Source organism: Salmo trutta, chromosome 11 (genome assembly GCF_901001165.1).
Source record: "Salmo trutta chromosome 11, fSalTru1.1, whole genome shotgun sequence".
NCBI classification, from domain to species: domain Eukaryota; kingdom Metazoa; phylum Chordata; class Actinopteri; order Salmoniformes; family Salmonidae; genus Salmo; species Salmo trutta.
In genome coordinates this window covers 9080840-9108105 of record NC_042967.1, presented here as the reverse complement: position 1 = coordinate 9108105, position 27266 = coordinate 9080840, and the positions used below count along the sequence as shown (strand labels likewise).

General features: G+C 42.4%; 1 long non-coding RNA gene and 1 pseudogene across 1 annotated transcript; both read left to right on the top strand.

Annotated features, from left to right (window-relative positions):
• The first annotated feature begins 330 nt into the window (after positions 1–330).
• LOC115201943 (zinc finger protein 143-like) lies at positions 331–22550 on the top strand (annotated as a pseudogene).
• Positions 6557–7514, top strand: LOC115201969 (uncharacterized). Its single transcript, XR_003879870.1, has 2 exons — positions 6557–6618; positions 6847–7514. It is a non-coding gene; the product is annotated as an uncharacterized LOC115201969 (long non-coding RNA).
• Positions 22551–27266: the final 4716 nt, after the last annotated feature.

The following is a 27266-nucleotide window of genomic DNA, read 5'->3' as shown; positions in this document are numbered from 1 at the left end:
TTGTCTATGTCCTATCATCAACTGATTTCAGCCAGTGTATGGTATATTGGCAGTTAATTTGAAAAATTCATAGAATTATTCCTCTAAAACAGGCTGGCTAGTTAGCTAACAAACATGTAGTGCAGATACATTCTTCAAATTCATTATTTTAGGTCAGGTCAATATTTTATCACAGCACTGGCAAGGCATGGTTGACCAACTCCCTGACAGAAATGGCTGACCTTTATCCCATCACAGGCAACGTCAAAATTGGCTATATCGTAAAGATTCATGAAAACAAAAATGTGCTTTTTGGTTTTAATTTAAGGTTAGAGATACGGTTAGCAGTGTGGTTAAGTTTAAAATCGCATTTTAATAAAATACATTGTAGAAATGGGCGGGTTTTATGACTTTGTGGCTGTGGTAACGACCCCATAAGAAGGTTTATGTCCTTTCTATTACCGGTATTCTAATTCCTAATCCATGTAACATCCTTTCTCGCCAGTGTAAACGGAAGTGAACAGTGTCGAATAACATTTTACACGTTAGCGTTTTTATTGTTGTTATTTAGACGTTTATTTACCCGCACAGCATCACATATGTACCCCATGCAGTCTTTAATTCGCGTATCTAGGTAACACTAGCTAGCTGCTAATGTTAGTTAACAATGGCTAACTGTATGGTTTTTCAAACTCAAATAGCCTCCATCATGGAGGTGCTAGCGAATGCAGCTGTTGCAGATATATGTAAACTCGTAGACGACGACTATGCAGTGTTTCGTTTGGAAATAACTCAAAGCCAGAAAGAAAACAGGACATTGCGGAGGAAACTACAGCTTCTGGAACTGAAGGTGGCACGGGAGCGCGCAGAGAGGACAATGCGAGAGCGCGTCCTCGCCAGTCGTCCCAGTGTCAAGATCCTCGACCGATACAGAGGAATGGCAAGAGGTACATTTTGCAGAAGGCTGATGCTGCGCGGCCTAAGTTGTTCATATGTACAGTAGCTCCACTGGTGGAAAAAGTACCCCGTTGTCATACTTGAGTAAAAGTAAAGATGCCTTAATAGAAAATGACTCAAGTAAAAGTCACCCAGTAAAATACTACTTGAGTAAAAGTCTTAAAGTATTTGGTTTTAAATATACTTAAGTATAAAAAGTAAATGTATAAATTATTTCAAATTCCTTATATTAAGCAAACCAGACTGCACTGTTTTCTTGTTTTTTCAATGTACGGATAGCCCTGTGGCACACTCAAACACTCAGACATAATTTACAAACGAAGCATGTGTGTTTATTGAGTCTGCCAGATCAGAGGCAGTAGGATGACCAGGAGTGTTCTCTTGATAAGTACTTGAATTGGACCATTTTCCTGTCCTGCTAAGCATTCAAAATGTAACCAGTACTTTTGGGTGTCAGGGAAAATGTATGGAGTAAAAAGTACATCATTTTCTTTAGGAATGTAGTGAAGTAAAAGTTGTCAAAAATATAAATAGTAAAGTACAGATACCCCCAAAAACAACTTAAGTACTTTACACCACTGAGTGGCTCGGTGCCTGTCGTCGTGGTTCGCCTCTGCACGTGTTCAGATGTAGATTGTAACACCAGATGTGATTTAAGCAACAACAACAAAAATAATGGTATACAGGCATTATACTGGCAGTTACAGGTTTGCCTATACAAAGCAGAGATTTTCCAGCTAACCTGGTCTTGGCAATACTATCTTCGTTCTCAATTGGTGGAAACAGGAGTCTCCTAAAATGTCTCTGTCCAGTGGCAGGGGCTACGTTTGAATGTAGAAAATGCTCCATTATTAAAAATAAATCAATGTTTTGCTCCATTCTGTCATCCAACAATGTGTGCGCCGCCATCTTGTCTATTTCAATTCTTCTCTCATTGATGAGACGGGTTTCTGTCATGCAGCACTTTGGGGTGGACCCCCACCTGTCTCAAATCAAGGAGAGAAGATTTGAAATACACAAGTTGTCGGAGTACACATTCTTGGATTTGTTCATGGAGTACTTCATGGAGTCTTTGACACATTTTCTAAATTCAAATGAACCCCCTGCAACTGGACACTGACATTTTATGACACTCTTTCCACAAATTGAGAACGAAGATAGTATTGCCAATACCAGCTTAGTTAAAACATCTCTGCAGACGTTTTGCATAGCTAGACCTGTAACTCCCAGTACAATGGATACCAAAATGTTTGGGTTAAATCACATTATCTAGTGTTACAATCTGTAGTTAATAATTCCCCTGACTACTTAGCCATCTTGGGCAAAGACACCACATTCTAACCAGATTCTTGATTTACTGCATTTCCTATTATTTACTCAATGAAAAAAATGTGATGCATGAAACATAATACATTTATCAATAAATACTATATCAAGGAGTTATGAGAAGCATTACCTTACATCCTTGCCAATTCCACACAGTGTCAAAACTGTCAATAGTGTACAATATAGCATTGACAGTAGCTAACCTAACCGCCTCTTTTCCCCCAATCACTCTCTCAGGTGAAGGACATCTCACTGGAGGCCACGGAAGCATTGTGAAGCCAGCGGGACACAATACATGGAAAGATGATCAACCAATCACTGTTGATGAGGGGAGTAGAACCTCAACCCAGCACATTATCATGATAGAGGTTAGTGTAATAGTGTTGCATAAAAAATGTGTTACTTGGTAAATCAAATGTGGCCAGTTTATTTCAGAAAGGCTCCCCTCAGCTATTCACTTGCTTAAATGAAGATGTAAATGTATCTGCCATAAGACCTCCCTATAACATTATTAAATTCTCATGTACCGCAGGTATTCCCAAACTGGGGGGGTACGCGCTATGCCGTCGGGTGTACGCCAAATAAAAATGTGATTCGCATTTAAAAAATAATATCTATATAATTCTTCACATTTTCAAACAGACCATTTATATGTTCCAACAGGGCTATACATTTGGGTGAAGTTTTTTTCTCGCCTGAGTAGCCTCGTTTTACAGACAAAAATGCAATTAAACCATCTAGTGTTCATTGAAATAATAAGTCAACAGACGTGGCGGGCCTGGCACATGTCCGTTACATTTATGGGGGGTCAATTAAGGAAGACATCCTCTTCTGCAAACCACTGGAAACCAGGACAACAGGAGAGGATATTTTTAAGTACAGGACAGCTTTGTGACATTAAACGAACTTTGGTGGTCAAGATGTGTTGGTATCTGTACTGATGGCGCAAAAGCCATGACAGGGAGACATATTGGAGTGGTAACGTGCGTGCAAGCAGTTGCTCCCAACGCCACTTGGTTACACTGCAGCATCCACCGAGAGGCTCTTGCTGCCAAGGGAATGCCTGACGTTTCAAAGATGTTTTGGACACTACAGTGAAAATGGTTAACCTTGTTAAAGCAAGGCCCTGAACTCTCGTGTATTTTCTGCACTATGCAATGATATGGGCGGCGACCATGTAACGCATTTACAACATACAGAAGTGCGCTGGTTATCAAGGGGCAAAGTATTGACACGTTTTTTTGAATTGAGAGACGAGCAAGTTTTCTTTACTGACCATAATTCTCACTTGTCTGACCGCTTGCATGATGACGAGTTTCTCACATGACTGGCCTATCTGGGTGATGTTTTTTCTCACCTGAATGATCTGAATCTAGGATTACAGGGACTCTCCGCAACTATATTCAATGTGCGGGACAAAATTGAGGCTATGATTAAGAAGTTGGACAACAACACACAGGTCTTTCCATCATTGTATGATTTTTTTGGTGTGCAAATGAACTCAAGTTTACAGACAATGTCAAATGTGATATAGCGAAGGACCTGAGTGTGTTGGGTGCGCAATTATGCAGGTACTTTCCCGAAACGGATGACACAATCAACTAGATTCGTTGTCTCTTTCATGCCCTGCCTCCAGTCCACTTACCGATATCTGAACAAGAGAGCCTCATCGAAATTGCAACAAGCGGTTCTGTGAAAATTTCATTTAATCAGAAGCCACTACCAGATTTCTGGATTGGGCTGCGCTCAGAGTATCCTGCCTTGGCAAATCGCGCTGTTAAGACACTGATGCCCTTTGCAACCACGTACCTATGTGAGAGTGGATTCTTGGCCCTCACTAGCATGAAAACTAAATACAGGCACAGACTGTGTGTGGAAAATGATTTAAGACTGAGACTCTCCAATACAACCCAACATTGTAGTTATGTGCATCCTTTCAAGCACACACTTCTCATTAAACTGTGGTGAGTTTCAGTCACAATTTTCGATGAACAAATAAAGTTTTATATGTAAGATGGTTAAATAAAGAGAAAAATTATTGATTATTATTATATTATTATTTGTGCACTGGTCCTATAAGAGCTCTTTGTCACTTCCCACGAGCCGGGTTGTGGCAAAAACTCACACTCATTCTTATGTTTAATAAATGTAGTGTGTGTGTGTGTGTGTGTGTGTGTGTGTGTGTGTGTGTGTGTGTGTGTGTGTGTGTGTGTGTGTGTGTGTGTGTGTGTGTGTGTGTTGCAGGCTTACAATGATAGCAAAAAACAACATTTGAGAGTGCACGGACCCTGGTGCTAGAGGGGGTACGCAATTGGATGTTGAATGTTTGAAGAGGTATGGGACTATAAAAGTTTGGGAACAACTGATGTCCCGGTAATAACATCCTATCTTATTGTGTCAGTCTGCAGATACAGAGGCTGCAGGTCCTGGGGTGAAGCAAGAGAAGTCTGAAAGAGAGGAGGACCTACGGCACAGCAGAAACATCCAGACTGGAGCGGCTGGAGCGTCCTCTGTAGCCACGAAGGACCCCACCACGGCCAGTGCCGGCTCAGAGTATTTACCGGTATTTCACCAGAGCCAGGGGACGGTTCACTCCTGCGGAGATGGTGACGCATTGGTCACTGGTGGTGATGATCCGTCTTGTTCTTACACTACAGAGATGGACCCTGGCAACATATCCTTGGGTTTAGAGACACAGACTGATCTGTCTAAAGGGGAATGGAACCGGTACAGTAATAGGTTATACTCTGAAGGGTTCCTAGATAAGAAAGGGGAGGGTCTGGTCGTAGATGAGGTAACTGTGAAAGTGGAGGGCGACGCTCCTCCCACATGGAATGCAGATAGTCACCTAGGAGATGGACACTCACAGGGCAGAGATTTCTTAGATTACAGGGAAAGCTTAGAGACAAATACAAATGTTGCGACCCACTCCCCTTTACACATTCTCAGGGATCGCGACCCAGTGTCCACGTCAATGGGGTCTTCTGATTCACACAGCCATGTCCTTTTCAATCAGGTATTGAGAGCAAACGACAGGGCTAGAGCTCAGGGCGGGGGAGCCACATCAGGCAATAGTAAAGAGAAACGGTTCCTTTGCATGTTCTGTAACAAAGGCTTCAGCTGCCCCCAGAAGGTGGAGATCCACCAGAGGGTCCACACAGGGGAGAAACCCTTCAGTTGTACCCAATGTCACATGCGCTTCGCTGAGGCTGGCAGCCTGAAGAGGCACCAGAGGGTCCACACAGGAGAGAAACCCTACAGCTGCCCCCAGTGTGAGAAGAGGTTCTCCCACCAGCACCATCTGAAGAGGCACTTGAAGGTCCACACGGAATAGAGGTCGTTCGCCTGTAAGCACTGTCGGAAGAGGTTCTCGGAGAGGAGTTACCTCAGGATACACCAGCAGAAAAACGATTCCACTCTATAACATAGAAAGTAACCATTCCATTCAATGGCTTCTGACGTTTAGATCAAACTCTGCCCTAAAGATAGACTCAGCGAGATGATCAATTTCCACAACAACAAGGCCAAGACATTTTGGGATATATAAGGCATATATACGCATACAAAGTCTTAATTTAGCCTACAAATGCCTATTTCATTACTTCCATTCAACAATTTTTTATATTTTTCAATAAACACTTGTTTTAAATTTTTTGTACCCCTTTTTCTCCCCAGTGGTAGTTACAGTTTTGTCCCATGCTGCAACTCCCGTACCGACTCGGGAAAGGCGAAGGTGGAGAGCCGTGCATCCTCTCGAAACACAACCCAACAAAGCCGCACTGCTTCTTGACGCAATGCCCGCTTAACCCGGAAGGCAACCGCACCATTTCAGTGTGCATTGCGCCCGGCCCGCCACAGGAGTTGCTAGTGCGCAATGGGACAAGATCATCCCTGCCAGCCAAACCCTCCCCCTAACCCGGAAGACGCTGGGCTAATTGTGCGCCGCCCCATGGGTCTCCCGGTCGCGGCTAGCTGCGACAGAGCCTGGACTCGAACCAGGATCTCTAGTGGCACAGCTAGCACTGCGATGCAGTGCCTTAGACCACTGCGCCACTCGGGAGGCCATCAATAAACGCTTTTAATGAGAAAATGAATGCGGTTCATCAAGTTCATGCAGATTTGTAGTTGAGACGTGTATATGTGGTTTTCCTATGGTGTATTTAAAACGTGTTTATGTTTAATAAACAGTAAATGGGACTTTTCATTCTAAGACTTTCTCTGCTGGCACATGTTGACGACAGTTCTGTCAAGTTGGCTGGATGGCCTTTGGGTAGTGGAGTGTGAAAAACCCAGCAGCGTTGCAGTTCTTGACACAAACCGGTGTGCCTGGCACCTACTACCGTACCCTGTTCAAAGGTACTTAAATCTTTTGTCTTGCCCATTCACCCTCTGAATGGCACACATACACAATCCATGTCTCAATTGTCTCAAGGCTTAAAAATCCTTCATTAACCTGTCTCCTCCTCTTCATCTACCGTGATTGAAGTGGATTTAACAAGTGACATTAATCATAGCTTTCACCTGGTCAGTCTGTCAATTAGTACACTTAGTGTATATGTTCATCTGTACAATTTGTGTTTACAGTCTGTAGGCCATGAGGACCTGCTGATATCCAGTCTTGTTGGCGGGAGAGAGTGGACCTCTGAGGTGGCTGGTCATAAGCCCTGGCCCTGGATCAGAACCCTGGATCAGGAGCCGTCGCTCTTCCTTCCTGTGTCGGAACCAGGACCGAACCACAAGGGACAGAGACTCCACCACCATGCACCACACAGCACACAATCCCACCAACACCAAAGCAATGGCTAGAGGTCAAGGAGTTCAGACTAACCTGCTTCTACCTTCTCTGGTGTCATTGGGTCACAATGTGGGAGGCCGAGCATTAGGATGGACGCCGACAAGCCATACGCCTGCCCCACGTGTGGTAAGCGCTTCGCTAAGGCAAAATATGTGAAGCAGCACCAGACCGTTCACACCAAGGACCTGTAGACTGTTACAAAAGCTTCTTCCCGAGTAGCTTTATAAGACAGAAATGTCCACAATGGGGAGAAATCGTAGCAATATAGTTATCATGTGAAGTGTCTTGAGGTAAGAGGGTAATCAACCACCCACCCCTCATTAACTTGTCATTTGAAAGAGGCTTGAGTAAAACCTGTTCTTAGAGACAGTAAATCTAGGCTAGAACAAGGACATTTTAATATTTACCTTACTGTGGTGATGTAGATGGAATAAAGTAATTCTATTATTTGATACTATATTCTTGCTAACACACTATTCTTTCTAAACATGTCTGTTCTCAGCTTGAAAGATACTGATCATAGGAGAGTTGATGTGTAATATAATAAGCAGTACGGTATTTCAAAGAACCACACCTTTTTGAGCTGACGCCAACCAATAAGATAAACGGAAGTGGTCGAAATTCTGCTTGATAGGAGAGCCACATCAGCAAGAAGGGAGAGAGTCATGACGCGGAAGAATAGCGCCAACCTCAAACCTACTTCTCCCGAATATAAATCTAATGTAGCTTTTTTAGTATAAAACTACCGAGGCTGATTTTATTACATCTTAAGTTGAAGAGAGTGAGGAAGAAGTATACCAAAAAATGGAGGTGCGGCTTCAGAACCACAAGTTGCGGCTGTTTTTGTGGAGTGTGAGAAGAAAGCAGAGTTGGGGACTGAAAATCTGCGACCTGTCCACGATCATTCTTTGTTGATTGGAGTACGATTCATGGGAAAAAGTCAACCATGGGGTTTTGTCTGACCCGTATGACGTCTCGGAGTGGGTGGAGAGAAAGCTAGGGAAAGTGCAGTCAGTCAAGGTAGCGAGTAGTGGGTTCATTATCATATGGTGTACCACCATCTGTCAGAGGGACTGAGCTTTGCACTTGGTTCGACTGGGGTCACGAGAAGTAACGTGCTTTAGCCTACGGAACAGAGCTCTCAAAGGGGTGTCTGGCTTTAAAGACAATTACATTTGTAGTCTATAACAAATGTGCATTGTCATGTAGTAACAGAATGATACAGTAATTGAGATATTTGCAAATCATTTGATTATTTACACTGAACAAAATATAAATGCAACATGTAACAATTTCAAAGATGTTACAGTTCATATAAGGAAATCAGTTAATTGAAATAAATTCATTAGGCCCTAATCTTTTCACCTGACTTGGAATACAGATATGCATCTGTTGGTCACAGATACCTAAAACAAAGGGTAGGGCCACCTGAGTGGCGCAGCGGTCTCAGGCACTGCAGTGCTTGAGGCGTCACTACAGATCCGGGTTTGATCCCGGGCTGTGTCGCTGCTGGCCGCGACTGGGAGACCCTTGAGGCGACGCACAATTGGCCCAGCGTCGTTAGGGAAGGGTTTGGCCGGCCGGGATGTCCTTGTCCCATCGCGCTCTAGCAACTCCTGTGGCAGGTTGGGCGTATGCACGCTCACACGATCGCCAGTTGTACGGCGTTTCCTCCGTCACATTGGTGCGGCTGGCTTCCAAGTTAAGTGAGCTGTGTGGCGAAGCAGTGTGGCTTGACAGGGTCGTGTTTTGGGGGACGCATGGCTCCCGACATTTGCCTCTCCCGAGTTCTTACGGGAGTTGAGGCTAAGGGACAAGATTATAACTACCAATTGGATATCACGAAATTGAGAAGACAAAGGGGGTAAAAAATACGATTAAAAAAAATTAAGATTTAAAAAAAGTAGGGCGTGGATCAGAAAAACATTCTGGTTTGACTACCATTTGCCTCATGGAGTGTGACATCTCCTTCGCATAGAGTTGATCAGGCTGTTGATTGTGGCCTGTGGAATGTTTTCCCACTCCACTTCAATGACTGTGAAGTTGCTGGATATTGGCGGGAGCTGGAACACTGTCGTACATGTCGATCCAGAGCATCCCAAACATGCTCAATGGGTGACATGTCTGATGAGTATGCAGGCCGTGGAAGAACTGGGACATTTTCGGCTTCCGGGAATTGTGTACAGACCCTTGCTTTCATGGGGCCGTGCATTATCATGCTGAAACATGAGGTGATGGCGGCGGATGAATGGCATGACAGTGGGCCTCATGGTCACAGTATCTCTGAGTATTCAAATTGCCATCGATAAAATGCAATTGTGTTCGTTGTCCGTAGCTTATGCCTGCCCATACCATAACCCCACCACCACCATTGGTCAATCTGTTCACAACGTTTGACATCAGCAAACCGCTCGCCCACACGACGCCATTAGTCTCCCATCTGCCCGGTAGAGTTGAAATTCGGGATTCATCTGTGAAGAGCACACTTCTCCAGTGGCCATTGAAGGTGAGCATTTGCCCACTGAAGTCGGTTACAACTCCAAACTGCAGTCAGGTCAAGACCCTGGTGAGGACGAGGAGCACACAGATGAGATTCCCTGAGAAGGTTTCTGACAGTTTGTGCAGAAATTATTCGGTTATGAAAACCCACAGTTTCATCAGCTGTCCAGGTCAACACCTTAACCATTACATTAAGAGGTCATAAGTCTAGAGCAAAACCTGTTACATGTGCGTGAGTCTCAGCTTTCAATAATTTGCTCAAAGCCCTCTACATAAGTTTTTGTTAAAAAAAGACCTGGCCCCAAGCCCCTTCGGGATCCTCCCTTCTCTCACAAACACCTCTCTAGCTCTGCCTGTGTTAATCACACAAACGAATAGTTGGTACCAGCAGATGCAAAAGAAATAGAATCCAATGGTAAAATCCAGAAGTATGTAGCTCAAACACACAGTGGGTGTGTCTGAATACCTGTACTTGCGTCCTAAAGAGTAGACTGAGTATGTGAAAAAAAAAGTAATTTTATAATATGACATTTCGAAAATGTACTGTACTTTTAAGGTCATACTCATTTTGGCTTTGACAGCAGCTGCTAATCAGGATGTGCTACCGAAATTAACCAATAATGCGAAAAACAACCCAATCGCGCATGACGCATTCTCAGTATGCGAAAATAGAACGTTTTATTGAATGTAAATTTTTGAAAATCGAGTATGGTTTAAATGTTAGGACGTTATACTAATTTCAGCTCTTAATCTATACTGAACAAAAATATACAACGCAACACGCAACAATTCCAAAGACTTTGTTGAGTTACAGTTCATATAAGGAAAACAGTGAACTACAGTCAACACCAATGATCCCGGATGTGGAGGTCCTGGGCTGGTGTGGTTACACGTGGTCTTCAGTTGTGAGGCCAGTTGGATGTACTGCCAAATTCTCTAAAACGATGGAGGCGGCTTATGGTAGAGAAATTAACATTAAATTCTCTGGCAACAGCTCTGGTGGACATTCCTGCAGTCAGCATACTAATTGCACGCTCCCTCAACATGAGACATCTGTGGCATTGTGTTGTGTGACAAAACTGCACATTTTACAGTGGTCTTTTATTGTCCCCAGCACAAGGTGCACCTGTGTAATGATAATTCTGTTCAATCAGCTTCTTGAAATGCCACACCTGTCAGGTGGATGGATTATCTTGACAAAGGATTAAGTGCTCACTAACAGAGATGTAAACATTTGTGCACAAAATTTGACAGAAATAAGATTGTGTGTATGGAACATTTCTAGAATCTTTTATATCAGTTCATGAAACATGCACTTTACATGTCGCGTTTATATTTGTTCAGTGTAATATAATTTGAAGCACACTTTTCCACAATGCAATGGAAATTCTGCCTTCTCCCTACAGTTTTCAGCGATTTAACTAGGCCCACGACTGGCTCATGTGAACTACAATCTCGACTGTGTTTGAATGTAAATAATCATTGCTTGCGATACGGCCATAGAAACATATGACCCTTAGCGTGAAAGAATCCTTAAAATAAAAAATATACGCATACAGTAGTTAGCAGTTTTGCACAGATCCATACAACTATGTGACTTTATGACCAACATTATCCTATTTATACTTTGTAGTAAATAACACTAGAATTAATGTTTCTGACTCATATCGATGCCACAGGCTGTTTAAAACCAGATAATTTGGTTTTAAGGGGCAGTTGACCTTTAATTTAACCACATACTCTTTAAGCTCTTTAAGCTAAGCAACCAATAAGATCCTTTCTCTTCGGTAAAGGAGAGACCAAGAAGTATTTTTTTTAATGGAAGGACTTGTGGAACAGCGAGGGAAAGGGAAGACCCCTGTTTTAAGATCCAGGAAAAGGTGGGGGAGGACCTCAGGTCAAGAGAGAAGGGAGGAAAGTCTAATCACAAGGTTGAGACTCATAAGGCTCAACAGCGCTTTGAAATCAGAAGGGAAACATTCAACTGGAAAGTGTGATCACTGCCAGGAGATGGAGACAGTGGAACACATTACATTTCAGTGCCAGCAATATGGGAAGGAAAAATACCATTTGTTATTAGGATTAAGGAATAATGGTATTGAGGAGTTAAATTGAATTTAAGAAAACCTTAAGCTGATAGTGTATTTAATTCTGTATTTCGTTTCCTAAGAGAAGGCAGGGTTTAATTGGGTAGAGCTCAACTTTAGACCTCCCGTGTCGCTGGTTCACACTCCAGTCCAGTTGGTGGCGGTAATGCATCACTAAAGTTGATTACCAACCGCGATTTAAAAACCACAGAAGTGTAAACGGAAGTGAACGGTGACCAAGAACAATTTCAATGTTAGCGATTTTATTAGTTATTTAGACATTTATTAACACACGAACTCAAAACATGACTCTTAACTAAACAGCATCACCTACTTTCCCCCCAGGTAGTCTTTCATTCGTGTTGGAGAAAGGACTTGGGTGATACATCTGTTATCTAGGTAACGCTAACGTTAGCTGCTAACAATGGCTAACTGTATGGTTTTTCACTCTCAAATAGCCTCCATTATGGAGATGCTAGCGAATGCAGCCGTGGCAGATATCTGTAAACTCGTAGACGACGACTATGCAGTGTTTCGTTTGGAAATAACTCAAAGCCAGAAAGAAAACAGGGTATTACAGAGGAAACTGCAGCAACTCGAATTGAAGATGACACAGGAGCGTGCAGAGAGGACAACGCGAGACCGCGTCCTCGCCAGTCGTCCCAGTAACGTTAGTGCTAAGATCCTCGACCGATACAGAGGAATGGCAAGAGGTACATTTTTGCAGAGGTTGAGGGGCCTGTCGCCCCGTTCACATCTGCACGTTTGACTTTAGATGTGTTAATCACATATAGTAGGCTATAGTTCCCCTGATTACTTAGCAAACTTGCTGAAAGACACAATATCACATTCTAACCTGATAATATATTTCCTATTATTTACTCTTTGAAAACATGAGCGTTGACGACACAGTACCAAACCATCTCTTTTCCCCCAATCACTCTTTAAGGTGAAGGACATCTCACTGGAGGCCACAGAAGCTTTGTGAAGCCAGCGGGACACAATACATGGAGAGATGACCAACCAATCACTGTTGATGAGGAGAGTGGAACCTCAACCCAGGATGTTATTGTGATAGAGGTTAGTGTAATAGTATTACATATTTCAGAAAGACTCCCATCAGCTATTCACTTTCTTATATGTACATCCTTATTTATCTGCCATAAGGGAGCTTGTGAGACTTCCCTACAACATTGTTTTCCAATTCTACTCATGTACCGGTAATAACCTCCTCTCTTGTGTCAGTCTGCAGAGGCTGCAGGTCCTGGGGTGAAGCAGGAGACGTCTGAACGAGTGGAGGACCTACAGCACAGCAGAGACATCCAGACTGGAGCAGCACCTGGAGTGGTGCCCCCTGTAGCCACTGGGCCCCCTGCCAACGTGCCCCAGGCCAGGTCCCGATGCAGCATCACAGAGGTCAGTTTAACACCCTCAAGTCAGAGACAGACACCAAGATTTTAACTGTAAAACACAGGCTTTTACACACAGTATCTGACCACAGATCAGACCCAGACAGACTGGGGCTGGGGCCACTGGGCTGTCCTCCTGCTCCCGGCTCAGAGTACTTACCAATATTTCACCCAAGCCAGAGGATGGTTCATTCCCGTGATGATGATAACGCATTAGTCACTGGCGTTGATGATCTGTCTTCTTACACTACAGCGATGGACCCTGGCAACATATCCTTGGGTTTAGAGGCACAGACAGATCTGTCTAGAGGGGACTGGAACCAGTATAGTAGTAGTGTATACTCTGAAGGGTGCCTAGCTAAGAAAGGGGAGGTTGTAGTCGTAGATAGCAACTGTGAAAGTTGGTGATTCCTCTGACATGGAATGCAGACGAGACTCACTTTGGGGGAGGACACTCACAAGGCAGAGATTTCTTAGACTACAGGGAAAGCTTAGAGACAAATCCAAATGTTGCAACCCACTCCCTTTTACGCACGCTCAGGGGTCGCGACCCAGTGTCCACGTCAATAGGGTCTTCCGATTCACATGACTGCTATCAGTTATTGAACTCAAAGGGCCAAGTCTCTGGGAGGGGGAACAACATCAGGCAGTAGTAAAGGGAAACGGTTCCTCTGCAGGTTCTGTAGCAAAGGCTTCAGCTGCACCCAGAAGGTGGAGATCCATCAGAGGGTCTACAGCTGCCTGTAGTGTGAGAAGAGGTTCTCCTTCCAGCCCCAGCGAAGATGCACCTGAAGGTCCACATTGGAGAGAGGCCATTTGCCTGTATGCACTGCAGTTAGAGGTTCTCCAAGAGGAGGTACCTCATGATACACCAGTAGAAAAAGCATTCCACTGTATAACATAGAAAGTAACCATTCCACTCGATAGCTTCTGATGATAGCTTCTGACGTTAAATCAAACCCTGCATTAAAGACAAATATTTATTTTCATTGTTGTCAGCATAAAAGATCCACAGATGCATTTGTAATAACGGGAGTAACCGATTTCAGTGTTGAATATTCCTCGGTAGAATGTTGCATCCAGAAATTGTAGGCTGTGATGTTCACAAATGCCTATTTCATTACTTCCATTCAACAATTTAATTTTAATGACAATTTATGCTGTTTATCAAGTTAATGCAGATTTTTAGTAGAGACATTACATTTTATATTTACATTTTATTCATTTTGCATTCGCTTTCATCCAGAGCGACCTAAAATTAGTCTTAAAAAAGCTGGATGAGACAGCCACACAACATAGTCTTTGCAAATTTGGCGGGGTGGATTAATTTAAGATACTCTTTGAAGAGATAAGGTTTCAGACATCTTTGGAAGATGGGCAGAGAATTTGCTGTCCTAGCTTCAGCGTTAAGCTTGTTCCACCATTGGGGTGCCTTGACAGAGAAGAGCTTAGACTAGGTTGAACAGATGCGGCCAAGAGACCAGAGGTGACAGAATGGAGTGCTCGGGTTGGGGTGTAGGGTTTGAGCATAGCCTGAAGGTATGGAGGGGCAGTTCCCCTTGCTGCTCCGTGGATGCGAGCCACAACTGGAAGTCAGTGGAGTGTGTCAAGGAGCAGGGTGACATGGAAGAACTTGGGAAGGTTAGATACCGGACGGGCTGCAGCGTTATGGATAAGTTGCAGGGGTTTGATGGCACAAGCAGGGTGCCAAGCCAACAGAGTTGCAGTAGTCTAGATGGGAGATGACAAGAGCCTGGATTAGGACCTGTGCCGCGTCCTGTGTGAGGAAGGGTCGTACTCTATGGATGTTGTGGAGCATGAACCTGCAGGAGCGAGTCACTGCTTTGATTTTAGCAGAGAATGACAGGGTGTTGTCAAGGGTCACATGAAGGTTCTTTGCACTCTGGGAGAGGGACACCATGGAATTGTCAACCATGATGGAGAGGTCTTGGAGCGGGCAGGCCTTCCCCCGGAAGATGGGCAGCTCTGTCTTGTCGAGATTGAGCTTGAGGTGGTGGACTGACATCCAAGCTGAGATGTCTGCCAGGCACGCAGAGATACCCCATATGAAAACCACATATAGATATGTATTTAAGTTTTTTATGTTTAATAAACACAATGTGATTTTTCATTCCAAGACTTTCATTGAGACTTTCTTTAGTATACGTCACATCTGATCTCACCCTATTCTGCATAAAGACGACAGCGCATTATAACCAATATACACTTGCTAAATATACCTACACATACCCACACACTAACAAACACTTACTGTACACATCAAATAGTTTAGTCTGGTTTGTCTGATGATGACTTTTGACTTCATAGCTGACTCATATTTACCAACAACATCATATTTATGTCCACCATGATGGGTTTAACAACAATGAAGTCATTATGTAACTACAGTATAGGACTCGAACGTAGTCGGGATGGGTAAACACTCCATGTTGAAAGTGTGTTTATTATCTGTGTATGTACGTACCTGAGGGAGAGTCTGTTTGTGTAATCTGTATCACCTCTCTCTTCCAGGAGGATGAGGGTCCAGAGGTGCTGCTGGTGAAGGAGGAGGGTTGTGAGGAGGGTCTGTGGAACCCAGAAGGGACCATGGTCATAGAGGACAACCAGACTACACCACCTTCTGGAACCACAGAGGAACCAGCTGAGCAGCACAGGACCACACACAGTCTCACTGAAGTGAGCCCACTGTAAATGACTGTCTGAATGGTATTTGGTCAGGGCCCGTATCCACAGAGCAGGAGTGCTGATCTGGATCAGTTTTGCCTTTTTAGATCATAATAAATGACTCTAGGATCAGGTCCCCACCTGCCTATATATCAGCACTCTTACTCTGATGCTTTGTGAATACGGGCCCAGGTCTTGACCATGCCTTTGAATTGATAAAACTATTAAAGAGTGACAAGTGATCAAATTAACTAACATGTTTGTATAGTACTCATAGCAATCCCTCATTGCCCAATCAGAAGATGCTCCATAGCAGGGTGCTCATATCAGATTTCTTGATCCAACATCCTCTCACTCTATATCTCTTACAGTCAGTAGACATGGAGGATGGGAAGCCTGATCTGCTGCTGGTCAAAGAGGAGACTATAGAAGATGAACCAGAGGGCATTGATCTGCTGAGTGGACTAAAGATGGGGGAGCAAGGTAAGGGAGAAGCACACACAGTGCCTTCAGAAAGTATTCATACCCCTTGACTTATTCCATATTTGTTGTGTTACAACCTGAATTCAAAATTTATTAAATAACAAATCCTTATCCATTTACACACACTACCCCATAATGACAAAGTGAAACATGTTTTTAGACATTTTTTTAAATGAAATTCAGAAATATCTAAGTCGCAAATATTCACACCCCTGTGTCAATACATCCTAGAATCACCTTTGTCAGCTATTACAGCTGTGAGCCTTTCTGGGTAAGTCCTGCTGAAAGGTGCTTTTGTCTCCCAATAGAAAGCAGACTGAACCAGGTTTTCTTCTAGGATTTTGACTGTGCTTAGCTCTATTCCATTTATTTTCATTACCAAAAAAACTCCCTAATCCATGCCGACGACCAGCATACCCATAACATGATGTAGGCACCACCATGCTTGAAAATATGAAGAGTGGTTCTCAGTGATGTGTTGTGTTGGATCTGCCCCAAACATAACCCTTTGTATTCAGGACCTAGTTAATAAAATGTCTTTGCAATATTTTTTGCAGTTTTACTTTAGTGCCTTATTGTTTTTTTGGGGGGGTGGGGTACTTTTTTTTTACCCCATTTCTCACCAATTTTGTGATATCAAATTGGTAGTTACAGTTTTGTCCTATCGCTGCAACTCCTGTACGGACTCGGGAGAGGCGAAGGTTGAGAGCCATGCATCTTCCGAAACACGACCCCTCCAAGCCGCACTGCTTCTTGACACACTGCTCACTTAATCCGGAAGCACCAATGTGTCGGAGGACCGAAGTCAGTGCATGCGCCCATGGAGTCGCTCGAGCGCGGACAAGGACATCCCAGCTGGCCAAACCCTCCCCTAACCCGGACTACACTGGGCCAATTTTGCACCGCCTCATGGGTCTCCCAGTCGTGGCCCGGCTGCTGCACAGCCCGGGATCGAACCCGAATCTGTACTGACGCCTCTAGCACTGCAAAGCAGTGCCTTAGACCGCTGCACCACTCAGGAGGCTCTACAGGAAGCATGTTTTGAAATATTATTTTTCTATACAGGCTTCCTTCTTCTCACTCTGTAATTTAGGTTAGTATTGTGGAGTAACTACAATGTTGTTGATCCATACTCCGTTTTCTCCTGTCACAGCCGTTTAACTAAACAAACTATTTTAAAGTCACCATTGGCATCATGGTGGTTATCTCTGAGTGGTTTCCTTCCTCTCCGCAACTGAGTTAGGAAGGACGCCTGTATCTTTGTAGTGACTGGGTGTATTGATACACCATCCAATGTGTAATTAATAACTTCACCAGGGCTCCCGAGTGGCGCAGCGGTCTAAGGCACTGCATCTCAGTGCAAGAGGTGTCACTGCAGTCCATGGTTTGAATCCAGGCTGCATCACATCCAGCTGTGATTGAGAGTCCCATAGGGCGGCGCACAATTGCCCCAGCGTCGTCCGGGGTAGGCCGTCATTTGTAAATAAGAATTTGTTCCTAACTGACTTGCCTAGTTAAATATAGGGTAAATGCATTCGTTAATTTATTTTTATTTTAAAAAATGCTCAAAGGGATATTCAATGTCTGCTTTTTTGTTTATCCATCTACCAATAGGTGCCTTTCTTTGTGAGGCTTTGGAAAACCTCCCTGGTCTTTGTGGTTGAATCTGTGTTTGAAATTCACTGCTCGACTGAGGGACCTTACAGATAATTGAATGTGTGGGGTACAGAGATGAGTCATGTTAAACACTATTATTTCACACAGTGAGTCCAAGCATCTTATTATGTGACTTGTTAAGCACATTTTTACTCTTTTACTCCTGAACTTATTTAGACCAAAGGGTTGAATACTTATTAACTCAAGATATTTCAGCTTTACATTTTTAATGAATTTGTAAAAATGTCTAAAAACATAATTCCACTTTGACATTATGGGGTATTGTGTGCAGGCAAGTGACACACAATCTCAAGGCGTGTGAATACTCTCTGAAGGCACTGTATAGCCTACATACTGTACAGTAATAGATATTCAATGGGAATAGTGATGTGCCTGGCTATCGTTATTCATTTTCTTAATTCATGAAATCAATAGAACTTGTGTTTACATAGAAAAACACACACATTATAATGTATGAACTTGACTCAAAAAACATTGACTTATCAATGACCCAAGTCCAGCTCAGATAATCCCTACCATTGTGTCGCTGAGTTGTCGTAGTGCTGCTGCAAATGTACATTGTCCCAGGGGTGTTGTCAGTCATAAGTAACTTAATTCATGTCCCTCCAACTGCCCTGAGTGCCTCTGTTCATCCTACAGCTATTGTATGCTGTAATCATGTGCCTATGAACCAAAGTTCTACTCTTAGCACTGAGGTGGTGTGCCCTAGTAGGAAGTCCACTGTGTGCAGCTCACCCTGCACTGTCAACTCACACATAAATAACATTGTCATGTCTACTTTTAAGCTTCCCAGAAAAGTGCTGAAAATAGCCCACATTAAGAAACAAGGTTCATGAAATCAATAACTTGTTAGTAACAGATGACATTACTATTTTGACTCTGAAACGCACTTAGATAATACCTTTGATAATACAGTGGTAGCAATACATGGTAATAACATCTACAGAAAAGACAGGAATGCCAATGGGGGCAGTGTTGCGGTCTATATTCAGAACCACATTCCTGTAGAGCTTAGAGAGGATCTCATGTTAAATACTGTTGAAGTAATATGGCTACAGGTTAATCTGCCTCACCTAAAGCCCCTTCTTGTGGGAAGCTGCTATAGACCCCCATCTGCTAACAGTCAATATCTGGATAATATGTGTGAAATGCTTGATAATGTATGTGATATCAACAGAGAGGTGTATTTTCTGGGTAATTTCAATATTGACTGGCTCTCATCAAGCTACCCACTCAAGAAAAAGCTTCAAACTGTAACCAGTGCCTGCCATCAGTCAACCTACCAGGGTAGTTACAAACAGTAGAGGAATGAAATCATCAACATGTATTGATCACATCTTTACTAATGCTGCCGAAATTTGTTTTAAAGCAGTATCCAAATCCATTGGATGTAGTGATCAAAATATAGTAGCCATATCTAGGAAAACCAAAGTTCCAAAGGCTGGTCCTAATATAGTGTATAAGAGTTTTGTAGTGATTTGTATGTTGTTGATGTAAAGAATATTTGCTGGTCTGTAGTGTGTAATGAGGAGCAACCAGACACTGTACTTGACACATTTATGAAATTGCTTATTCCAGTTACTAATAAGCATGCACCCATTGAGAAAATGACTGAAACTGTTAAATCCCCTTGGATTGATGAGGAATTGAAAAATGTTATGGTTTTGAGGGATGAGGCAAAAGGAATGGCAAATAAGTTTGGCTGCACAACCGATTCGCCAACATACTGCAAATGTGACTCAACTGAATAAAAAGAAGAAACTGTACTATGAAACAAAGATAAATTATATAAAGAATGATAGTAAAAAGCTTTGGAGCACCTTAAATAAAATGTTGGGCAAAAAGGAAAACTCAGCTCCATCATTCACTGAAACAGATGGCTCATTCATTACATTATTTTGCTAACTACTTCAATGATTTTTTTCATTGGCAAGATTAGCAAACTTAGGCATGACATGCCAGCAACAAATGCTGACGCTACACATCCAAGTATAACTGACCAAATTATGAAAGACAAGCATTGTAATTTTGAATTCCCTAAAGTGAGTGTGGAATGTGTGAAAATATTGTGTTCTATCAACAATGACAAGCCCCCGGGGTATGACAACTTGAAGATAAAATGACTGTGAATAATAATAATGGATGATATTGCCACTCCTATTTGCCATGTCTTCAATTTAAGCCTACTAGAAAGTGTGTGCCCTCAGGTCTGGAGGGAAGCAAAAGTCATTCCGCTACCAAAGAATAATACTGGCTCAAATAGCCGACCAATCAGCCTGTTACCAACCCTTAGTAAACTTTTGGATTATTTGGGGGGAGCCAGATACAATGCTATTTTACAGTAAACAAATTGACAACACACTTTCAGCACACTTATAGGGAAGGACATTCAACAAGCATAGCATTTACACAAATTACTGATGATTGGCTGTGAGAAATGTATGATAAAAATATTGTGGGAGCTGTCTTGTTAGACTTCAGTGTGGCTTTTGACATTATCGATCATAGCGGCTGGAAAAACGTATGTGTTATGGCTTTACACCTGCTATATTGTGGACAAAGAGTTATCTGTCTATCAGAACACAAAGGGTGCTCTTTAATGGAAGCTTCTACAACAAACTAGGTAGAATCAGGAATTCCCCAGGGCAGCTGTTTTGGCCCCTTACTCTTCTATATTTACAAATGACATGCCACGTGTGGATACAAAAGTGGGGAGAAGTCTGTCCATAATAAAGCGCTGCTCTGCCTTCTTAGCACTATCAACAAGGCAAGTCCACCTGGACTACTGTTCAGTCGTATGGTCAGGTGCCACAGAAGGACTTAGGAAAGTTACAATTGGCTCAGAACAGGGCAGCACGGCTGGCCCTTAAATGTACACAGAGAGCTAGCATTAGATAACTGATGCAAGCAGTAGAATTAGATTTAAAAAAACAGATTTACACCTTATGGAATAGTGAGGACTGTGAAGAGACACACACAGGTACAGACATACGCACACGCTGGCACGCACTCTACACACATACATTGTAATATTGTTGTATGATGGTATTATACATTTTGTATTGTAGATATGTAGTGGTGTAATAATGTTATATGATGTACTGTTTTAGCTTTTGTTTTATGTGTGATGTAAGTGCCTTAATGTGTTTGGACCCCAGGAAGTGCAGCAGCTAATGGGGATCCCTAATAAATACATATGTAGAGTTCTCTACCATGTTTGTAAAGTCTACTTTGTAACTTCTTCCTGCAGGAGGTTGGCTGGAGGCTAACAGAGGAGACTGGGCAGCCATATTGGATTCCCAGATCCAGACGGATGCAGCCAAGGGCCCAGGGGTCAACATCACTGAGCAGGTCAGGAACAGAGGCGACATAGTGGAGGTCAGTGGATGGGACAGCATCCTCAACTCTGGGCTGGGGAACAACACTGTTAACCACAACCAGAAACAGACAGTGGAACACAAAACAACAACCAAAATTAGTCTCCATGACAACAGACTGGCTGAGACCAGGGCGAGGCTTAGATTTGGTCTGCGGGGACGGGGCGGTGTCCGTAAGACAACAGACACAGACTCGGCTAGCGATGCTCCATCCTGCTCCTATAGTTGTGATTCAGAGAGACTGATGACGCCTCAGGTTAACTCCCTAACAGATGCTGCCTTCAGCCTGCCTCCTATAGGATCTATCGACTGGAACATGGACCCTGCGACTACACAGACACTCCCTGGCCTTCATCCTCCTCACACTCTACTTATGTTAAACCAGACCTCAGACAATGCCAGTGCCTCAACACTAAATGGCTACACAAACCTATTGACAAATGACAGTAGTAGTAGTAACACTATCAGTCGGTCCGGTGGCAAAGAGAAGCGCTTCCCGTGTTCATTCTGTGGGAAAACTTTCAGTTTTCCTAAACAGGTGGAGATCCACCAGAGGATGCACACAGCAGAGACATCGTTCAGCTGCCACCTGTGCCGGGCCTGTTTTTCACACTTGTCCAGCCTAAAGAGGCACCAGAGGGTCCACACAGGGGAGAAACCCTTTGGTTGCCACCTGTGCAAGGCCAATTTTTCACACTCATCCAACCTGAAGAGGCACCAGAGAGTCCACACAAGGGAGAAATCCTAGAGCTGCCCCAGTGTGAGAATAGGTTCTCGCACCAGCTGAAGATGCACCTGAAGATCCACACAAAAGAGCCCGTTCGCCTGTACCCACTGCGGGAAGAGGTTCTCAGAGAGGAGCTACCTCAGGATACACCAGTAAAAATGCACACAGCCCATGTATAGAGTATAGTGACATGTAATGTAGGACTAGTTAGTTTGTAGTTAATTCTGTTGGTTTAGGATGTAGTAGGGAACTGGATGAGGTGAACTGAGGAAAGAATGAGTATGATGAGACAGAGTAGATGATATGGTGATGGTTGGTGTGATGGTGTCTCTAAAAATGCTTCACTGATGTAAAGTGAACCTTGTCCTGTTTGATGCTGGTGTTTTATAATGAGAAAATGATGGTGCCTTAATTCATGTTTACTTGACATGAAGTAGTGAAGATGTGTGTAATGTTGAACCTGTCACATGTTTTGTACAATTAAAGTACTGTACTTCACTGTGTGAGTGTATGACCATTTTGTTGAAATTAAATACAACATTGACTCTGTTCTGACTGACTTGGTTATTTTTGTGTAATTGCAGGGACTGAGTTTCCCTTATCTCAGTCAAACCAAAACATTTATACTTCATTTTTTAATCAACACATGGACATTTTTTATAATAAACTCCAAGGCTACTTGAATCACGGTGTTAGAGATGGGCTTGACTTTGGTTATTTTTACTATCATGTCATGTTTCTGTGTACAGCAGAGAGTTTCTTATATAAACCTTTATGCTTTTCTGTTCAATTTGTATTTACAGTCTGCAGTCCATGAGGACCTGCTGATATCCAGTGTTACTGGCGGGAGAGACTGGACCTCTGAAACGGCTGGTCACAAACCCTGGTCCCGGATCAGGACACTGGATCAGGAGCCGTCACTCTTCCTTCGCGAGTCGGAACCAGGACCCAACCACGAGGGACAGAGACCCCACCACAACACAGAACACAACCAGTGGACAGGTGGACTCAACTCCCTCAGTCCTGGTGGTCATCAGAGAGACATAGGCTCCAGTCAGGGATCCAGTCAGCAATTGAGGCTCTTGTCTTCACAGTCTCAGTGCAGGGATGGAGCAGGTCCTGGGTCTGATAGAGATAGACCCTCCTGTTCCTATGATACTAACACCACAGTATCCATGATGAACAGAGCAGGTCACCCTGGGCTTCAGCCTTCACAGAGAGTGGTGGGAGACCCGCCTAGTGGGAGTCTAACAGGAAGTCTTTCTCCTTCAAGATCTCCTCTAATGCCTGGTGACTGGGTTCATAGAAAGCCTGGGTCTGGGTCTAGCCTTTCTCAGCTGCCTCATAGTTATACCACCAATACAGACAGGGTCAGGATGGGCTTTCACCATGAGAGGTACCTAGCCTATAACACTGCAGACAATCCCAACAACACCCAAACAATGGCTACAGGTCGAGGAGGGAGCTCAAAGACTAACGTGGTGACTCCTGCTTCTGCCTCCTCTGGTGTCATTGGGTCACAACGTGGGAGGCCGAGTATTAGGACAGACGCCGACAAGCCGTACGCCTGCCCCACGTGTGGGAAGCGCTTCGCTGAGGCGAACTATGTGAAGAAGCACCAGACCGTTCACACCAAGGAGAGGCCCTTCAAGTGCAAACTATGTTACAAGAGCTTCTCCTTCCAGAGTAATCTTATCAAACATAGGAGTGTCCACAACGGGGAGAAATCGTAGCAGTGTGGCCATTCTTTTTAGGTCAATTAGGGTAATGTCTTTACTGAGCTTGAAAGATACTGATCATGGCCTTTTCTCATTTGGATTATCTCAACTTCTGCGTCCTCTGTCTTCCGTGCGCTCTCGCCTCCTTTTGAAAAAGGTAATCGAGGAGAGCGAACGTGGATGAAAATGCGCTTGTTTTAAAATCGACTCACCTTCTCCACTTGTGCGTCATCAAGCAGGTGACGTTTACAGGGGTGGATCCCAAAATAAATGTGTAAAGTGATAAAAACAAATTTAGTTGTGTGAGACAAGTAGCATACAGATCTGGGATAACTATAGTTGTATCTATGCTTTGTGGAAAGTAACTATTTGTTCCCCGAAAGTAACTATTTGTCTGAGGAAAAAAGTTACTTTGGAGATGACTACAATTATTTGAATACAGATCCCAAAAAATCACTACTTTTTAAAACTATTTTGAATACAGATCTCAGAAAGCAACTCCTTTTAAAAAATATTTAATACAGATCTCAGGAAGTGACTACTTTTCTGAAACTGTTGGATTGGCTGTCTTCAACTAATGGCAGGGTTGTACAGTGCCTAATTAGAAAGTATTCACACCCCTTGACTTTTTCCACATTTTGTTGTGTTACATCCTGAATTTAAAATTGATTTAATTGAGATTTTGTGTCACTGGCCTACATGTCAAAGTGGATTTTATTTTTTACATTTTTACATATTAAAAATGAAAAGCTGAAATTTCTTGTCAATAAGTGTTCAACCCATTTTGTTATGGAAAGCCTAAATAAGTAGAGTAGTAAAAGTTTGGATTGTACCCTTTTTAAATTTTTGCCTAAAATGACACCCAAATCGAACTGCCTGTAGCTCATAACCTGAAGCAAGGACATGCATATTCTTGATACCATTTGAAACGAAACACTTTGAAGTTTTGTGGAAATGTGAAATTAATGTAGGAGAATATAACTTATTATATCTGGTAAAAGATAATACAAAGAAAATAAACAGGTGTTTTTTTTGTATTTTTTTTTGTACCATCTTTGAAATGCAAGAGAAAGGCCATAATGTATTATTCCAGCCCAGGTGCAATTTTGATTTTGGCCACTAGATGGCAGCAGTGTATGTGCAAAGTTTTACACTGATCTAATGAACCATTGCATTTCTGTTCAAAATGTTGTATCAAGTCTGCCCAAATGTGCCTAATTTATTAATACATAACTGTGCACTCTCCTCAAACAATAGCATGGTATTCTTTCACTGTAAATGCTACTGTAAATTGGACAGTGCAGTTAGATTATCAAGAATTTAAGCTTTCTGTCCATATCAGATATGTCTATGTCCTGAGAAATTTTCTTGTTACTTACAACCTCATACTAATCACATTAGTGCACATTAGCTCAACTGTCCCACAGGGGGGACACCAATCCTGTAGAGTTAACAAGTCAGAATAAGTTGCATGCAGTATTAGTGTAACATTATTTTTCAATTACTACCTCGTCTCTGTACCCCACACATACAATTATCTGTAAGGTTTCTCAGTCGAGCATTGAGTTTTAAACACTGATTCAACCACAAAGACCAGAGTTTTTCCAATGCCTCGCAAAGAAGTGCACCAATTGTTAGATCAAAATAAATACAATTTTTACTGACATTGAAAATCCCTTGAGCATGGTGAAGTTATTAATTCCACTTTGGATGGTGTGTCAATACACCCAGTTGCCGGAGAGGAAGGAAACCACTCAGGGATTTCACCATGAGTCCAATGGTGACTTTAATACAGTTGCAGAATTTAATGGCTGTGATATGAGAAAATTGTGGATGGAGCAACAACATTGTAGTTACTCCACAATACTAACTTAAATGACAGAGTGAAAAGAAGTAATGCAGCCTGTTTGCAATAAGGCATTAAAGTATAACTGTATCTGGAACTGCATGTTGAAGTTAGAATGAATAGAGCACACACAATCTCCTATACTATTCCAATATACTTGAGTCATTTGATCTACACAATACATTTCTATCTGAACATTTCGTAAATGTCCATTCTCCTAAATGTCCATTGCCCTTGATCAGGGCTGCCCAACCCTCTTCCTGGAGATTTACTGTCCTGTCAGTTTTCAGTCAAACCCTAATTTAACACACCTGATTCTACTAATTAGCTGATCAACAAGACCTTAACTAGCTGAATCTGATATGCTAAATTAGGGTTGGACTGAAAACCTACAGGACAGTAGATCTCCAGGAAGAGGGTAGGGCAGCCCTGTCCTAGGTGTACATAATCAAGTCATACCAATTAACCAATGATATTTTGTACAGATAAGTATAAATACATTGACGCTCAACTACTGTATGACTCTTTCAACATGCCACTGAAATGTTCAAAAGCTGCAATACATTTTATGATACCTGAAAATACTGCAGAGTAATTCAAACCCATTTGCAAACATTGCAAACGGCAAGTTGAATGCTTAGCAAAAACAACTTCGAACCTCTACGTCCATCTGAAGGTAAGTGTTCTTGTTTCAAGCACAATATACCATCTTTAAATAGATAGTTTACTCAGAATACAAACTAAAATGATTTTCCACCTTCCTTCGCTGTAGTTGATTCAAGAAGGCAGTTTTGGGATAACTAGTTTACTTTCAATGCTAAATATACATATTTTGTTACTGTTAGCATTCTCAGTAATACTCAACATTAAACTGTCATTGTGCCTGTGTAATAAAACAAATTACTTTTGGAGCAACATTTTATTAGGATGTTCCATAATACTTTTGTAAATGGATTTGAATTGCATGGCAGTGAGCTTTGAGTTTTTAGCTACTGTACCTGAGGAATGGTGACTTCCTTATTCCACTTATGTAATAACTCCATTATTATGCTATTATAAAGCAATTTCCAAAGGCCTATGTAACAATGTTGCTATTGTAATACCTTACTACACATGTATAAGAACATGATGTCAAGGGTTACTGTATTACCTTATGTCTCACTCATTATGAAAACATATTTGTTAGTCATTTTGAAGTTGCAAAAGTAGTCTACTGTAATGTTGAGGTGATTCCATGTCCCTTGTATTTAGCTATAGGCTATGTTAAGATTCATATCTGAGAGCCCTCTAAACCATGTGCTTATGATCATATATTTAGACTAATTCAACTAATTGTTGTAGTTTTTTTCTTTTCAAATGATTTTCCTACATTCAAATACCTCCAAATATGATTTGGTTTTCTGAGAGGTATTCAAAATACTTTAAAATATTCTTTGGTTTTCTGAGACCTGTATTTGAATGTCGAACAACATAGTTGCCTTTTAGTTGAAACTCTATATAAACTGTATTTGACTACTTCGAATTGGTATTTTCAAATAAACCACAAAATACAACTACTTTCTGCCGAGGACTGGTCGAATATTGTTTTTAAACGTGTGCATTCTTTTCCCCCGAAAAAAAAAGCTGAATGCAATACACATGACTATCCTCAATGAAAGGTAGCTATCGACGAGGGGAAGACACTGCAGTTCAATTACTAAC